Consider the following 16753-nt stretch of genomic DNA (forward strand, 5'->3'; position numbering starts at 1 on the left):
CAACTGAATAATTCAGCAGGTTGAGTAATATCAACAAATGAATGATGCCATCTCCCAAGGAGAGGGTAGAAGCAAGGAGCAGGTCACAAAGGAAATGTGGGCATTTCCCCTGGCATTGGCAGGGTAGGCACAGATTCCAAGTCCTTTGATGGGAAAGGTGAAAAGGGTCTACTTCCGCTTGTTCTTGAGAGGGTGGAGATAAATTCTCTGGCCCTTTTGCATGGTTGATAGCCTGCGATCTGGCCCATGGGAGGAGGGTGGCAATGTGGAACAGCAAACAAGGGCTGGCCGGAGCAGGAGTGGCAAGGGGCTCATTGAAAGCTCATTTGCAGCGTTTCAGCTCATATAATTGTCATAAGGTAAAATGCTTGCCATCTTCCTCTTAATGGGTTATTTTCTCTTGTTAAAAGTACTCACTATACAGGCGCCTGGCTCAGTGGGTTGAGGCCTCTGCCTTCGGCTCGGGTCATGATCCCAGGGTCTTCAGATCGAGCCCCACGTCAGGCTCTCTGCTCAGCAGGGAGCCTGCTTCCCCTGCCCCTGCCTGCCTCTCTGCCTCTCTGCCTCCTTGTGATCTGTGTCTGTCAAATAAATAAATAATCTTAAAAAAAAGTACTCACTATAAATATCATAAATATTTGTATTTATGATAGATATTTATATATCATATCTGATATATCATGTTTATTATGTATATCATATTTATTATAAATTAACTATCTGGATCATTTTGTAGCTCATACAGATCAGCCAGTGCTGTTTTGTAGGTACTGCTGATATCAATACTACAAAATTAATTTTTGTGTAGAATATTAGGTTTCTGTAGGTGCTCAGAGTTGAGTCGAAGGCTTGTTTAAAAATTGTGTTAGAGGGGCACCTGGGTGGCTCAGTGGGTTAATGCCTCTGCCTTCAGCTCAGGTCATGATCCCAGGGTCCTGGGATCGAGCCCCGCATCGGGCTCTCTGCTCAGCAGGGAGCCTGCTTCTCCCTCTCTCTGCCTGCCTCTCTGCCTACTTGTGATCTCTGTCTGTCAAATAAATAAATAAAATCTTTAAAAAAAAATGAAAATTGTGTTAGAGAGTGGCTGAAATAAATATGTGTTCCTTTGTCCAAAAGCTATTAATTGAGCATGCGTTATACGGAGTTTTTGTTGTGAATCATCTCCCTGTCCTCTGAGAGCTTACAGCCAAGATGGGAAGTCGGACAGCTTTACAGATACTTGCAAGAAAGTGTGCTGTTTGCTAAGGATAAGGGGCAAGGTGCCATGGGAGCCGAGCGGTGAGAGGCTGGGCTGTTTGAGCTTAGCAGGACCGGGCAGCTGGAATGAGCCAGCGGTGGGCAGAGATCCCTCTGCGGCATGAAGCAACGTTTGGAAAGAACAGACAGGTTTTCAGAAGTTGCTGGTTGCTTTTGAGGAACTGAAAGTTTATGATCAACTTTGTCCATTAAAAGTCAGACATAGGGACACCTGGGTGTCTCAGTGGGTTAAGCCACTGCCTTCGGCTCAGATCATGATCTCAGGGTCTGGGATCGAGCCCTGCATCCAGCTCCTTGCTCAGCTGGGGGCCTGCTTCTCTCTCTGCACCTGCCTGCCACTCTGCCTCCTTGTGCTCTGTCTCTCCCGAGAAAAAAATAAATAAAATCTTTAACAATAAAAATAAAAGACATATTCATGAGAGGTTGTGATCTGGTCAGGAAAACTAGAACAGAAAGTACTAAACTTATCTGTGTGAATGTCCCCGCGTTCAGAGCCAATAGGTGACTGAGGGGACGGTACAAAAATGAAACAAACCCCAATCAGACCAGAAACAAGTAAAAATAATGATTGTGATGATAATATGATAATTTGTGTTTTGGGTGGTAGTGGGGAGGGGGCTATTGGGAAAGATGTTGGTGTTTAGTTTGAGAACTTCTTATATCAGAAAAGGATACTATATTATTATGTAATGTCATATAATGTATACATACATTATAATGTATATATATATAATATATATAATGTGTATAATGTATATAGTGTAATTGTATGTAACCAACATCATTATGTTTAACAGGTTTACCAAGTGTAAAACATTGCATAATTATTACATATGTAGGTTTCTAGTCTGAAAATGGCCTTGGGGGGTCAGTGCTTCCACCTCCTGTTGCTCTTTCCTGAATGAGGTGGGGTCCATGGTGCCGCAGTCTTGCTATCTTCACCTGGTCAGTCTGTCTGTGAATGAGTCTGTCGCCATTTGTCCTCCGGCGATGTGCTTCACTTAAGCGAGAATTCTTGTCTGTTGCTGAAACAGGCCCTGTAACGAACTGTCTCCATCTTCTCCCAGTCTTTGTGTCACCCTCTTTTAATGATTTTATTTATTGATTTGACAAAGAGTGTGAGAGACAGAGAAGGAGCCCAGGCACGAGCAGGGGAAGGAGCAGAGAGAAAGGGAGAAGCAGACGCCTTGCTGAGCAGGGAGCCTGACACGGGGCTCGATCCTGGGACCCTGGGATCATGACCTGAGACGAAGACAGACGCTGAACCGACTGAGCCACCCAGGCGCCCCTGGCGTCACCCTTCTAACTTAACTTCCTCTCTGGTGTGGTTGTCATGCACTTTGTTACATAGTTGAGTGTTTTGGATATTGTAAGAATCTTCGGCGGAAGTCGCTTTCAGCATTTTAGACCTGCCTAAACAGGCAGAATTTCTCTGACGTTTCTTTCTTTCTCTTAAATCTATTTGCGCTGGTACAGAAACCTTTGGCTTTAGCAAGGGATGAGAAAGAAGGTTCTCAGGAAGTTTCAAACTCTGTTAATATTTGAACCAGAAGACATGGCAGACCTGAGAATGTACATGATACATTGTTTCTAAACATCATGAACTCTTTATGTGATTACAAAGAAAAAGTTGAACAGGTTGGTGCTGCCCTGCTCATTAGTAACCGATTGGCATTTACTTGCTTTGTTAATGACTTCCTTTCCAACTTCTGGCTTTGTGTCCACTTCTGCCTTTGTCATCGTGAGCTCAAGATTATAAATCAAGAATTGAGTGCTTAGTTTTTGTGTTCCTTGCCAATATGTGCCTTTTCATGATGTTTTTTTCTTTTGGTGGAAGAAGCTTTTTGTTTTCCCTGGTTTATAGGGCACGTGGACTCAGCTGGCATATATTTCATGTCACGCGCCAGCTACCTGGGATTATGGAGGTTCTACTAGGTGGCAGCATCATCTTATTCTCAGGAACTGTGCTGGATAGGAGTCATACCCATTTTATAGAAGAGAGTACTGAGACCCAGAGAAGCCATGTGAGTTGCACAGGGTCAGCCTATTGGCTGGAATTTTACTTCCAATCCCCCCACCCCACTCTTCCATCCTAAGCCTGGGCTATTTTAACCACTCCGTTCTGACTTAGTTTCTGGTGATGTGGTTTAGCCCCAAAACTAGGGAGTCTCCAAGACTCATGACAACTAAGATGGTGGGTATTTCTTTGGCTCGTGGATTTGGAAGCAGCTGCTCTGTGCATTCCCAGGCTGAATACAGAGTTGAAACCCTTCACCGCAGAGGCTGCTTTAAAAGCCACATCGAGGGGCGCCTGGGTGGCTCAGTGGATTAAGCCGCTGCCTTCGGCTCAGGTCATGATCTCGGGGTTCTGGGATCGAGCCCCGCATCGGGCTCTCTGCTCAGCAGGGAGCCTGCTTCCCCCTGACTCTCTGCCCACTTGTGATCTCTCTCTCTCTGTCAAATAAATAAATAAAATCTTTAAAAAAAAAAAAATAAAAGCCACATCGATAAAGCTTTAGATTCCTGCTAACCCCTATTCTGGAGATGGATTTGGCAGGATCTTGATAAACACATCATGTTAGAGCAATTTTCTGCCAGAAGCTTGTGAATACATGGAACTAGATGCTCTGAAAAGGTCTCTCTTTCCTATCTGACCCAAGTGATGATTTAAAACACGAAATTGTTATAATAAATTTGTGTAGCAAAGCAAGCAGTCAGTAAGTGTAAAACCCATGGCTCGTTCCATATGAGAACAACCCCAGGAGAACAAGTCACTGTGTGTTTTTTTTTGTTTTGTTTTGTTTTTTAAACTGATGTCAGCTTTTAAATAGATACAGATGTTGACATTTTAAAATCCAGATAAAATTCTTGTGGTGCTGTTGATTGGATCTGGGTGTTTTTTTTTGCTGATCATTCGTTTATAAATATCAAGACCAAATGAGATCTTTTAAGGGTCCACAGTGTACAGATGGGGTTGGTATTCTGGTTGATGTGATCTTGGAGAAGTTAAGAGTTAACTTCTGCTGAATGTTCTGCTTATCCCCATGGGGACTTCTGAGATACCTCTTGGGAACCTTTCTTTAATCTAGAGCATCTGTTCACTGAGAACACGGAAGGAAATTGAGAATACATATTTCAAACTCTATTCATTACACTTCCTTTAGGACTGCATTTTACCTTTCTGTTGAGGCTGATGTGGTGTCTATGGGAAGCCGCAGGATATGACCAAAATGGCCCAGCATCTGTCCTCATGTCCCACCCATCACAACTTCATGTACCTTTGAATAAAGCCCTCATCAGGGTTGTCTCTATCCATTCCAATTAGAAGTCCGTTTCTTTCAGGGGCTCCTGGATAGCTCAGTCAGTTAAGCGTCTGACTCGTGGTTTCAGCTCAGGTCATGATCTCAGCGTCATGAGATCGAGCCCCATGTTGGGGCTCCCCGCTCAGCAGGAGGTCGGCTTGAGATTCTTCTCTCCTTTTGCCTCACACCCCATTCACACCCCCCCCCCAAATAAATACATCTTAAAAAAAAAGGAAGTCAGTCTCTTTCATGATATGCAATGCATGATGAGTTTGTTGTTGTTAAACTATTTTTAATGTAAATTTTGCTGAACAATACTGGCTCTCTTGTTGGTATAGTCTCTGGTTTGTAGTAATAACCTCAGTCTAGCCGGATTGAAAACCAGCCCTTGCTATGAGATTTTTTTTGTTGTTGTACTGTTATTTTTTCGCTAGTGGCTCTGGTTGAGAGCTGTCTTAGTGCTTAAAAATCATTGATTTTGCAGCTGCTTTTTTTTTTTAAGATTTTATTTACTTATTTTTTTTTAACATTTAATTTTTTTTTAAATTTCTTTTCAGCGTAACAGAATTCATTGTTTTTGCACCACACCCAGTGCTCCATGCAATCCGTGCCCTCTCTAATACCCACCACCTGGTTCCCCCAACCCAACCCCCCCCCCCCCCGCCCCTTCAAAACCCTCAGGTTGTTTTTCAGAGTCCATAGTCTCTCATGGTTCACCTCCCCTTCCAATTTCCCTGAACTCCTTTCTCCTCTCCATCTCCCCATGTCCTCCATGTTATTTGTTATGCTCCACAAATAAGTGAAGCCATATGATAATTGACTTGCTCTGCTTGACATATTTCATTCAGCATCATCTCTTCCAGTCCCGTCCATGTTGCTACAAAAGTTGGGTATTCATCCTTTCTGATGGAGGCATAATACTCCATAGTGTATATGGACCACATCTTCCTTATCCATTCGTCCATTGAAGGGCATCTTGGTTCTTTCCACAGTTTGGCGACTATGGCCATTGCTGCTATAAACATTGGGGGTACAGATGGCCCTTCTTTTCACTACATCTGTATCTGATTTTTTTATTTATTTCAGAGAGAGAGAGAGAGTGAGAGAGATAGAGAGCACAAGATGGGGGCAGGTCAGAGGAAGGAGCAGACTCCCTGCTGAGCAGAGAGCCCAATGTGGGACTTGATCCCAGATCTCTTATTTACTTATTTGACACAGAGAGAGAGATATTGAGCAAGCACAGGCAGGCAGAGGCAGAGGGAGAAGCAGGCTCCCCGCTAAGCAAGAAGCCTGATGCAGGACTCAATCCCAGGACACTGGGATCATGACCTGAGCTGAAGGCAGCTGCTTAACTGACTGAGCCACCCACCCTTACAGCTGCTTTTAAGATTACATAGAAAGCACAAATGGAATAGTGTAGAGCAGGACCTCTTTACACACACACATATATTCACACTATGTGCTGCTGTATGAATACATTTGTTTTCTGTTAACAAGCACTAGAAATATACTAGTGGTTCCCTTATGGAGACCTCTAGTCTGGGCCGAGTCACTTCTCACTGTGTGCCTCTCTGCACAATTACAATTTCCTAAAGGCATACCTTGACAAAACATTGCCAGGGCCAGTTTGATGCTGGGATAACAGGCCTTTTTCTGTAGTCTTTAAATGTCACTTAAACAAACTCCTCCTCGGACATGAGACTATTAAAAAGACTCTGCATTTGTTTAACTTGTTAAAGCTCCTAAAAACGTCTTGATATTTATTTTCAGGTTTTATCAGCCAAACATCTCCATTTGCAATCAGGAGAACCAGTCCTCCAGTGCGTGCTGCTTGACATGATTACGGAGAGGAAAGTGTCCTGAGTGTTTCTGTCCATTCAGTAAGCCTTCCTGGAGGTCGCTGCAGATGGGGTGGTCATGGAGTGGGACCAGTGAAGATACTTCTACGCCAGTAGGCATTGATGGAGCCTCATACTATGGCTTCCTTGACTCACCATGACTCAGTTACTGGGAAGAGCCCCAAGTCTGGACAAACCCTGGGCTCAAATATCAGTTCTGCCCTTTGTAAGACTTCAGTGGCTCCAAAATTCTGGTTTCTCATTTGTAAAACAGAGTTTGCAAATATTCACCTGGGCGTGCTGTGAATATTAGTGGTAATCCCTGCAGAGCGCTTTGTGTGTAACACGTACTTTATAAATGCCTGTTATTCCAGGAAAAGAGGGAGTCTGGATCCTTCGCCGTATCCACACTTTGGAGAACTGAGTGCCTACCATGTTACGGCAGCTTTTCCCCAGGGATCAGACACCTCTGCACTGTTGGTGTTTGGCTCTATGTTGCCTTCTAACCAGAAGAATGAGAAAAGAGAGGGCAGAAAGCAGGAATAGGACCTGGTACTAAATTGCAGAATTTCAGTTCAAAAATTAACGGGAGACAGATTTTTTTTTTCTTTTTTGAGACACATTTTAGGAAGCAATAAAAATTACCTAAATCCAGTCCATTTTACCCCACTGAAGGCTCTTATCTTTAGAGTTGAGACACTATCTCTTCCTTTTTTTCCTTTAGTTTTTTTCCTTTCACTTTTAAGGTATTTTTTCCCTTTTGCATTTTTAAGGAAGTCTTGACATTAGAAAGCTGATACTGGACCTGCACGCATTGATCGTGTGCTGGATTTAGCATTTTCTTGGTGATTATAGTATAATTTGATGAAAGCCCAGCCACTCCTCAGGGAAACCAGACAATGTTTCCTAAATATATGTGGATGAATTAATACCTTGGAAGTTTGACTTTGGAAGGTGACACCAAATGGTTTCATTGGGTTCACAGCCTACATTTCTGATGGCTAAAAAAGAGAAGGGAAAAAAAAAAAGTATTGATTAGCTAAGGATTTCGTGTTTAAATGGAACAACAGGGAAAACAGAAGCAGTTTCTGTTTTCAAAATGCACATCTCCATGGAGAGTCAAGATAGATCTTCCTGAAAAGGTGATTAGAGGAACCCTCTTGGGAGCAGAGAGGATTGTTAAGATAGGCGAGTTCTGTTTGGACTGAGAAGTGGAGGGAAAATGTGACTTGAATCTGGAAGGCTGGCGAGTAAGTGACCCTCAAAGTCTTGTAGAGGTCACCGGGAGTCATCTGGAATGTTTTTGTTTTTTCAAAGATTTCATTTTTTAGAGAAAGCTTGCAAACGAGAGTAGGGGAAGGAGCTCAAGCAGACTTTGCCCTCAGCGCGGAGCCCTATGGAAGACTCAATCCCATGACCCGGGACCATGACCTGAGCTGAAACAGAGAGTTGGATGCTTAACCCACTGAGCTACCCAGGTGCCCAAGATTGGCGCTGTCTGTTCCTCTCATACTGCATGACCTTGTGCAGTTTTTGTGATAGTTTCTTCACAGTGCTGGCCCTTTCAGGAATGTTGACGCTGAGCAGGAGTTAGGTAACACAGAGACAGAGGGACAAAGTGTCACAAAGAACAAGGACATACAGCTGGGCCGCTAGGCTCACACGTGGCTCTGCAGCATTTTCACTGTGTGATGTTGGGCAAGTAACTTAAGCCTTCTGTGCCTCTGTTTTCCCATCAGTGAAGTGAGGCTCATATTTGCTTTAAAGAACTACCATGTGTCATGTTCACCGGTCCTAACAGAACCTAGCGATTCCGTCCTATTTAAAACCTCATTCGCAGCATTTTATCTCAGGGAGAGATTTGTTTTGGATGTTTTGGGATTGCTCCCAGCCTTTTTGTAGCTGACAGTCTATGAAATGAGTTGCAGAGTGCATGCCGTGCGAGACTGTAGAACATTGGGGAAGTTCATTTGGGCATTACCAATTGAAGCTGTCATAGGATTGTGTCCACTTCACCGAGCTGGCACTGGCATTGATGGAATCTGAGAAGCGGCGGGGGGAAAAATCAATACAACCTTTTTAAAAGATAGATGGTTTTAATATTGATAATAGTGTCCTTTACCTTTTCATTTGATTTCATTTGTAACGGAATGCCACATAAATATTAGGACGTGCTGACTGCCTTGCAATAGTGAGTCACCCCTTCAGGTATAGACAGAGAAAGTTCAATGATCTGGACAGATGTCACTTTAATGCATCACTAACAGGCTGAGAAGTACAGTTTTCAAATAAACCATCCTTCACATGACTGTAGGAAATACCCTTTCATCTGCATTTTAAAAATCTTCCTTAAACCACAGATGAGGAAAGGCTTGGTTGTGCATGTCTCTGACTCGTTTTGGTTCATCTGTGGCAGTTTTCCACGTTTGCTTCAGACGTTTGGATTCTTTCAGAGGTGACTGAGCACGTGTCCTTCCGTTCCTCAGGCGTGTGCCTTGGAGACCTCACCTGTTGCCTTTTCTCCTGTTGGGGACACCCGCTGTCTCAAGACTGGGAAAGGATCTCAGCTTACTGAAATCCAAATGTTGATGGGAGGAGAGAAGCGTGGCTGGCCTCATAGGCTTGCAGTCATGCCTGGGTCGAGGACCCCTCAGCCCTTGGTGGATAGTTTCAGAGACCCCCAGTTTGGTGGCCTTCTTCTATGCTGGAGTGCAAGGACTTCTCTGGCAACTTGTTGACTGTGATTTTGTAAAGCTGATAAGAAAAGTAGATCATTCCACTGATGAAATGTTTTGGGGAAATCAGATGGGAGCCGTGGGCAGAGAAATGAGCTCCGTCCACAGCAGGTTACACCCAGACCTCTAGGAAGGCGGTGTCGTCATTATTGATGTGATGCGCTGGACCCAGTGCACGAAGCTGCTCCCACACCTTATCAGAGAGCAATCCGTAGATTGCCCATCAATAGTTATCCAATGATGAAGCATTTACTGGAAAGCTTACCAATTGTGAAACTTTTTAGGTTGGTGGGAGGTACTGGTCTCTATGCAGGCTTGGAGTTCTGATGAATATTCAGTCATGATAGTAGTAGATGCAATTGCCCTCTGAATGAGTTCATTCATTCATTCAATCCAAACTCAACCGCTGTGTGCCAGGTACTGTTCTGGGTGCTGAAATGCAGGGGTGAATTGGGCAAATACCGTCTCATCTCCTTAGAGGACTTAATTATTTTGGGGGGTGGGAGTGGATAGGAGAGGCCAAATAAACCAACTAATGAGACAGTTTTGATCATGAAGGCCATACTGAATGTCAGGTGTGACAGATTATGGTGCAAAAGTGTGCTTTCACACTGAAGGGTCAAGGTCAGGGTGAGGGTTAAGGTTAAGGCTCTTGGGGTGCCTGGATGGCTCAGTCAGTTAAGCATCCAACTCTTGATTTTGGCTCAGGTCATGATCACAGGGTCTTGAGATCAAGCCCCATGTTGGGCTCTGCGCTGGGTGTGAAGCCTGCTTAAGATTTTCCATCTCCCCTTGCTTCTGTGCCTGCCCAGCCCCACATTCAGGCTCTCCTCTACCTCAAGAAGAAAAGAAAAAAAAAAAAAAAAAAGGGAAGGCTCCCTAAGGAGGTGATGCTTGGTCTAAATCTGAGAGAGCAAGGTGTTTGATCTGTATGGAGAACAGATTCTATTATTAACAGCCTGAACCAACAAAACAAAATCCCTAGGTCTTCCCTCCAAATGTTTGCTGCACCTACTTTTCCCCTCGTTGGTGGGGGGTGCTCCTTTCTCCTTCGTGCATATGTTACTGTCAGACCTGGTAGCACAAGGAAAGGAGGGCCTCTCCACGCTGATGCTCCCCTTGTATGCAGCCCATGTTGACCGAACTTTGCATCTGGCAATAACTTCTGTTTTCACTTGCTGATTACATTGGCTGGTCAGGTGAGCCCAGAGCTGTGGCTAGGCTTGCTTTCACTTCCCTTTCATGGTTAAAACATATGTAAACTTGTGTGATGCTTTTAGCTTTCTGCAAATGACACACTGTCCTCTTCTCACTTCGTCAAGATTCTACCCATTTACTTCAAGACACCTGCTAGAACTAAGAGTTTCCTCTTCCTTTCAGTCTGACTCTTTTCAACTATGGATTATTTTTAGCCTTTTTCTGTCAATTATGAAGCTTGAATTGTATTGAGTATTTATAGGAAATGAATTAAAGCAGCCAGTGAGGCTTTGCAAAGGTGCAAGTGTCTGACTCAAAGCGGTTGCTTTATGCTCTGTCACTGGAAACTCACTCTGCAGTGTAGACCCAGCCATCTTGGGTTGACTTGGTTCTTTGGATTTGTTGCCTAAGTACAGAATAGTATAATTTGGTCCTTAGAATAGAAAATAATTGTATTATATCACTACTACTTTATAGGAAAGCAGAAATATACTAAATGACGTTATTAAACCCAAACCTAGATGCTCTTTGAACATTTGTGTAGATATTTCTACAGGTTGTTTTCCCTCCAGAAGTTTCCGTTCTGTATGGAGACAGTAAGTGTGAAAATCTTTCATTGCATATAAATAAGAATTCTACCAACCAAATAACAGATCTGATTAAATAAATGGCTGTCATAATCCTCCGACACATTTGCTCCAGGCGAATGAAGTGACTGCACTGGGTTTTAAGAATTTATTTCTGGAATATTAATTAATTAATTAATTAATAAAAAACCCCATACCTGGACTTTTCCCCCTTGGCTGTCAGACCAGAACTAATTAGCTATGTTGTGTTTTTTTTTTTTTTTAAGATTTTATTTATTTATTTGACAGAGAGAGATCACAAGTAGACAGAGAGGCAGGCAGAGAGAGAGAGAGGGAAGCAGGCTCCCCGCCGAGCAGAGAGCCCGATGCGGGACTCGATCCCAGGACCCTGAGATCATGACCTGAGCCGAAGGCAGCGGCTTAACCCACTGAGCCACCCAGGCGCCCCATAGCTATGTTGTGTTTTTTGAGTTGCGGAGGTCTCTTGAGTTGATAATTCTAAGGAAAATGATAGAATACTTTAGGTCCTCAGACAGGATCTGTGTTTCTGATATTAGTAACTGAACAGAGATAGCCTCTGACTGGTCTGGAGCCACTGTTCCCTTTTCTGAAGCCTGGGGCAGATTTTCAGGCTGATAACATCAGGTTTCCCACTGAGCCTCAGAATCATTTGCAGTAATCTCTCTCCAGGCATCTGCCTTCCGTTGATCAGACCCGATCCTCAGAAATGTACTTATCATCCAAGATGATTTTGGATTGAACTTTTCCTTTCTGTTGGAGGAAAGCACACAAAGACACACATATATAAAATACCAACACACACGTCAACTTTTGTTTTCGTATGTATTCTTTGCACAAAGTGCCATGTCAATACTAAAGGGGATAACATTTTTAGAATTAGAAAGAAAGCCAATAGTCTCTGCTTTGAAAAAACCAGTCATTGTTTCCATCAGTCTAGTTCATACTTATACATCATTATGCAGTGCTGTAAGCATAGTTTAGGTACCATTTTTATAATTTGCATGTCTTCCATTTAAAATTATAAATCATTTTCCAGGCAGCTACTGGCATCAGAGAAACAAATTTTAACAGCTGCATTAATGAAGATTTGTGGTTCATTCTGTCCACAATGTGTGTATCTCTATAAATACATCTCTGGGATAGTATGCATTCTATGCTAGATATTCTGGGCTTGTAGTATGTTTACATTTTACATTAACCCAGTTGTCATCTTGTACAACTGTGCAGAAACTGCCTGTTCTTCAGCTGTGATCATGGACTAATTTAAAATTTCACATGGTGGGGATGTACTGGGAGTTAGTATAGAAGCCTGTGAATCGTGTGTTTTGGTATGGATTTTCTTTAATATACTCAAAGTCTAAAAACACATTACGGTAAATCACTGGGCTCTCAAAGGAACTAACACCATAGAATAACCTTGAAAACAACTTTATCTAAGTACCTAAGTGAATTTATACCTCACAATGGGGGACGGCGAGTTGTATATTTTTCCTTTTATTAACTCAGTAAGGGTCTTTGTATCTCGGTTAATTGCCATGAAATCCACAAGGGGAAATCACTCAGAGAACAGCCCTAAAGTTAAGGGAAAAATGGCCCCAAAGAATACATTTTGATTTTTATGCTCATTTATTGAATTCAGTGTGAAGGGACGAAGAGAGCACAACCGACAGCAGAGCCCAACAACTCTGGTACAAAAATGATCCATTCTGGGGAAAAAAGCTGTCTCTGTTGTGTTATTAAATGTGAATTGCTCTTGAGTATTTATAGAGTGAGAAGCAGCAGAAAAATGTTCTCATAGTCAAGTTTTAGCAAACATTTTATCCAAATGAATAGCTGTATGTTGATATTTACGTAATGACATAGAAGGTGCCTATGGAAAATGATTGGAAAGTCGTGGTCCTCTGACTGCCAGGGTATAAAATGGTGGAAATTTCACATACGTGATTGGGCTGGAAGCATCTCTTGAAAAACCAGCACAGCTCCAGCCCTGTGCCTTCTCCCTCGTGCCTCAGCCCCCACCACAGCTCAGCCTGCCTGGGTCTTCTTGTTCCTTTCCTGGCACATGTGGTCACCTGAGGTTTTGACTCAGCTATAGTAACATATATCTTATTACTTTACCTAATACAGCTTCTTTTAAAAAATATTTACCTAATACAACCTCTTTTTTTTTTTTTTTGAAGAATTGTTTATTTATTTTAGCGGGGGAGGGGATCACGACAGAGGGAGAGAGAATCTTAAGCAGGCTCCACACTGAGCACGGAGCCTGATGTGGGGCTCGATCTCATGACCCTGAGATCATGACCCATGAGATCATGACCTGAGCCAAAACCAAAAGCCGGACTCTTACCTGCCTGAGTCACCCAGGTGCCCCTTCTCATATGACCTCTTCAAGGTAACACTTTATAAATCTATCTATTCACTCCAGCTTGGCTTAAAAATTGGTTTTCTAACTTATGTACATTTTATTTTATTTTATTTATTTTATTTTATTTATTTTTAAAGATTTTATTTATTTACTTGACAGAGAGATCACAAGCAGGCAGAGAGGCAGGCAGAGAGAGAGGAGGAAGCAGGCTCCCTGCCGAGCAGAGAGCCCGATGCGGGGCTCGATCCCAGGACTCTGAGATCATGACCTGAGCCGAAGGCAGCGGCTTAACCCACTGAGCCACCCAGGCGCCCCTGTACATTTTATTTTAGACATTGGTAAAATACACCTAGAATTTATCATCTTAACCGTTTTCTGAGAGTGAAGTTCAATGGTGGTGAAGTCCATTCACATTGTTGTGCAAGTATCACCACCAGCCATCTCCAGAGCTGTTCTCATCTTGCAGAACTGAAACTCTGTACCCAAAACAACCATTTCTCCTCTTTCCCTACCCCCAGCCCCTGGCAACCACCATTCTATTCTCTGTCCCCATGAATTTGACTACTCTCATGTAGTAGAGTCTACTTTACTACATGAGATAGTAAAGACTACTCTCATGTAGTAAATGTAGTGTTGGTCCTTTTGTGACAGCCTTATTTCACTTACCATGATATTATCAATGTCCATCCATGTTCTAGCATGTGTCAGTTTCCTTATAAGAGAGTAATATTCTTTTATATGTACGTACCACATTTGGCTTATCCATTCATCCAGTGATGGACACCAGTATGGCTTTCATCTTTGGCTGAATGTGAATAATGCTACTATGAATATGGGTGTACAAATAGCTCTTCAAGTGTCTTCTTTCATTTCTTTTGGGTATATATCCAGAAGAAGAATTACTGCAATATATCATGATCCCATGTTTAATTTTTTGAGGTGCCGTTATCCTGTTTTCCCAGAGGCTGCACCATTTTACATTCTCACTAACAGTGCATAAGAATTCCAGTTTCTCTAGATCCTCACCAACGCTTTCTATTTTCTGATTTTCTTAAGATTTTATTTATTATTTGAGAAAGAGAATGCATGGGGGGCAGGGCAGAGGGAGAGAGAGAATCTCAAAGAGACTCTTCTCTGAGCATGGAGCCCAACGTGGGGCTAGATCTCATGACGCTGAGTTCACGACCTGAGTTGAAATCAAGAGTTGGATGATTAACCCAACTGAGCCACTCAGGACCCCCTTGTTTTTCTTAATGTTAGCCACCCCAATGGGTATGAGGTGGTATTTTATTGTGGTTTTGATCTGCATTTCCCTAATGATTAATGATATTGCATATGTCTTCTTTTCAAAAAGTTTACTGTAGGTGCAAGGACATAACATTTTGCCTTGTCATTGAAAGAAAATTACCTGGCAAGTCAAAAGATCTGGGTTTTAGCCATAGCTCTATCCTAATTAGACATTTGAACTTCAGTTCTGTTTAACAAATGTTATTTAGACTTCTGCCATCCACAAAAGACATGAAAACTGTAACTTAGAGGGAAAAGTCAATTGTGAGATTTTTGAAGGGGGTATCTATGATTAAAATCTGAATTTTGCCTATTTACAGTGTGTATTTAGTTTGCTTTTACGTGTCTTCATTTAGGACTTTAATTTTTAAAATTTAGCCTATCTTAATGAAGTGACACTGTTCATTTATTGTATCTTCACTGGCGTACGCTTACAGAGTATCTCTTTCCTCCTCACAGCAGAACCTCCTGAAAGGGTGTCTCTTGTCATATCTTTGCTTCTTGCCTTCCCAATTTGCTGCCTTCTAGATCCTGTATCTCCAAAGTCTCTGCAGCCCTCCCAGTATCCTAAAACCGTGGATGCAGCTCTTCTTCCTCAGCCCACTTCTTTGAAGTGTTGAGATGGTTGCTTACTCCTTCATTGAAACTTTTGCTTTCAGCTTCCTTGATCCTGGTTCCTTTTCCTCCCTGAGGAAAGGGAGGTCCCCCTGGCGGGTCCTTAGTTTTCATGAAGACTTCCCTTTCTGGGGCTCCTGGATGGCTTAGTGGGTTAAAGCCTCTGCCCTCGGCTCAGATCATGATCTCAGGATCCTGGGATTGAGCTCCGCATCGGGCTCTCTGCTCAGCAGGGAGCCTGCTTCCTCCTCTCTCTCTGCCTGCCTCTCTGCCTACTTGTGATCTCTGTCTGTCAAATAAATAAATAAAATCTTTAAAAAAAGAAAAAGACTTCCCTTTTCTCTGTGCTTCCACTAAGTCTGTGATCCCTATCGTTCTGTCCTTATCTTATTTTCTTTTCCACTTTACCCCCTTGCTTGGGGAGGGGATGGTGGTTCTGTCTTCTTCATTTCTATCCCACACCTTGTTCCTAAACTTTAAACCTGAATATCCAGTCGGTCTACAGTTAGCCTTGACTTTGGTAATTTATCAGTTTTTGAGCTGAACACATTCAACATGGAGTTTATCTTGCCTTTTGTAAATAACTCTTGCTCTTATTTCCCTGTGTTAATTGCTAGTTCCATTGGATTCCTTGCTGCCCAAGAAGCCTTAGACATTTGCCTTGGCCTCACCCCTACCCTCCCAACACATAGGATAATGGATTACATAATTCACCTTCTCCATCAGTCCCCTCAACTTCATCCTAATTACTCTTTCCTTGGTCCAAGTTCTTGCTGTGCTAGGTTGATGCATATCCTGTGTGTTCCATTAGCTTCTCATTCTTAACACCTCATAGGTCATACCAGTTTGTATGGGGGTTGTTTTGTTATCTGCCACTCCTGCTGAGTGCCTTGGGAGAATGAATAGTGTGTATTTTGCTCCTTGAGCCTAGGAGGAGAAAACACATCCCTTCATTCCCAATGCATTCCATTTTTTTTTTAACTCATAAAAAATATGAGCAGTTTGATAGCCCCTTGCCTTTTCATGTTATAGTTCTTATTCTATTGTACTATTCATGTGATTATAACCAGTAAAGTCCAAAGATGGAAAAAGAACGTTTTCTCACCAGCTTAAAAAAATTTGGTAGTGTTCTAATTCAGTGATGGACTGAAACCAACATCTGCTTTTAACTCGGTTTTTTATGCTCTGGAGCACACCGTTTACTTTCACCTTCAGTGACTCGGATTTTAAACTGTATGAATCAAGGTTGCACATGAGTGGACAGGAGGTTGGAGCTGCAGTGGGTGACGTAGAAAACTTTGAATACCTCGATGATGGATTAGTGTTTTCTTCTTCTTCTTCTTTTTTTGGATTAGTGTTTTCTTCATAGGGTTTGGGTCTTCTTTTAATTCTTTTCTAAATTGCTTCCATTTATTATGGCTACTTATTTCATAGGATAGTTAAATCCTATCCCTTTTTAATTAGCCTTTGTAATTTTCTGTATTGTTTCCCACTATAATGCACCAATAATTATAATGTCCGTGGTATCTCTTTGGGTTTTCTAATTCTT

At 42.4% G+C, this 16753-nt stretch overlaps 2 protein-coding genes across 4 annotated transcripts in view; one reads left to right on the top strand and one right to left on the bottom strand.

The window, feature by feature from the left end:
* The window catches only part of LOC125104569 (basic proline-rich protein-like), a 60590-nt gene that overhangs the window by 8690 nt on the left and 35147 nt on the right, over positions 1-16753 (bottom strand). The gene's annotated exons all lie outside the window — the stretch shown is intronic.
* MCTP2 (multiple C2 and transmembrane domain containing 2) overlaps positions 1-16753 on the top strand; it is a 242419-nt gene that overhangs the window by 5905 nt on the left and 219761 nt on the right. The window contains exon 1 of one of the 3 annotated variants that reach the window (XM_047737121.1): positions 6330-6439. The exons of the other annotated variants lie outside the window; for them this stretch is intronic. The gene's annotated coding sequence lies outside the window, so the exon portion shown is untranslated. Of the gene's footprint in view, positions 1-6329; positions 6440-16753 lie in introns of those variants that run through there. 3 annotated transcript variants of the gene reach the window in all.

The sequence above is a fragment of the Lutra lutra genome, chromosome 7 (assembly GCF_902655055.1).
Source record: "Lutra lutra chromosome 7, mLutLut1.2, whole genome shotgun sequence".
NCBI lineage: Eukaryota > Metazoa > Chordata > Mammalia > Carnivora > Mustelidae > Lutra > Lutra lutra.